This window comes from Octopus bimaculoides, chromosome 10 (assembly GCF_001194135.2).
Source record: "Octopus bimaculoides isolate UCB-OBI-ISO-001 chromosome 10, ASM119413v2, whole genome shotgun sequence".
Taxonomy (NCBI): Eukaryota; Metazoa; Mollusca; class Cephalopoda; order Octopoda; family Octopodidae; genus Octopus; species Octopus bimaculoides.
The window spans coordinates 86129525-86131203 of NC_068990.1; the positions used below are offsets into that span (position 1 = coordinate 86129525).

Genomic DNA, 1679 nt, shown 5'->3' on the forward strand with positions numbered 1-1679 from the left:
TGTCATATATATATATATATATATATATATATATGGATACAGGCTAGTGTAAACAAACAAGAGAAAGGAAGTACTCCTTATTAGATGAAATATGGCATATAAATTAGTTGAAGCTGAAATTCTGCCAATTATCCTCTGAGTTTCTCATTGCAAGAAATTTGGACAAACAATATTTGAGGTTTTAGCTACCAATAAATTATTTGTGTATCTATCTAGCTAATGCTTTTCTTTCTATGTGTGTATATGTGTATATACACATTATTAATTACATATACTTAATGTAAATACATGTTTTTTATGGTGGCTGCAATAGCATGGTGGAATATATACACTCTCAAGCACTGGATGTTAAAACAACTCAGTTATGGACATGCTACATATATATTATGCTATATATATATTATGTGTGTATTATGACGGGGTGTTGAAAAGTTCTCAGCTTTAATGAAGGCAGAAGGCCTGATTCGAGGCCCTACCTTCTGAATTCTTTTACAAGGCTTAGCAAAACCGAAGGACCGTTGCGATAAGTATGTAAATCTGAGAGGGGAATATGTTGAATAAAATCATAATTAACTGATTCTCCTGAATTTTCTTTTACCCAAAACCAGGGGGTTTTCAGCAACCCCTTGTATATATCAATCATCATCATCATCACTTAATGTCTGTTTTCCATGCTGACATGGGTTGGATGGTTTGTTTGAGCAGAGCTGGCAAGCCAGAGAGCTGCACCAGGTTCCAGTCTGATTTGGCTTGGTTTCCATGGTTGGATGCCCTTCCTAATGCCAACCACTTTACAATGTGCACTGGATGCTTTTTACATGAACCAGCATTGGTGCTGTTTATGTGGACCAGCACGCATGCTTCTTGAACGAACTGGAATGGGTGGTTTTTATATCGACATAAAAGAATGGAGATTCATACATTTTTAGCCTTACACGCATTTCAGATATATTGGTACAGCATAATTCTGCAGTTTATTAATTGATTCATATTTAACCAACCAAATGTATGTATGTTTGTGTGTGTATATATATATATATATACACATCATCATCATTTAACATCCGCTTTCCATGGTAGCATAGGTTGGACGATTTGACTGAGGACTGGCGAAGCGGATGGCTACACCAGACTCCAGTCTGATCTGGCAGAGTTTCTACAGCTGGATGCTCTTCCTAATGCCAACCACTCTGAGAGTGTAGTGGGTGCTTTTCACATGCCACTGGCACGAGGGCCAGTCTGGTGGTACTGGCAACAGCTATGCTCAAATGGTGTTTTTTATGTGCCACCTGCACAGGAGTCAGCCAATGTTTTGTTCACATGCCACCGGCACAAGTGCCAGTAAGGCGAAGCTGGAAACGATCGCACTCAAATGGTGCTTTTTACATGCCACCGGCACAGGAGCGAGATCGCTGCTCTGGCAGTGATTCCACTCGGATGGTTCTATATATATACACGTATATACAGTAGTCCCTCAACTATCGTGAGTGTTATGTTCCAAAACCCCCGTGATAGGTGAAAATCTACAAAGTAGTAGTACTGTACTGTATATTTTTTGTTATTATTTTTATAATTTGTATATATTTATTTTATCATAAATGCAAAACAACACCATGGAGGAATCAATGTAAGCTTAAATAACTGTGATAGGTGAACCGCGATATGGTGAGAGGTGAGGG

General features: G+C 38.4%; 1 protein-coding gene across 2 annotated transcripts in view; it reads right to left on the reverse strand.

Moving 5' to 3' along the window:
• Positions 1 to 1679, reverse strand: part of LOC106883016 (sushi domain-containing protein 2) — a 156020-nt gene that overhangs the window by 39055 nt on the left and 115286 nt on the right. The window lies entirely within an intron of this gene.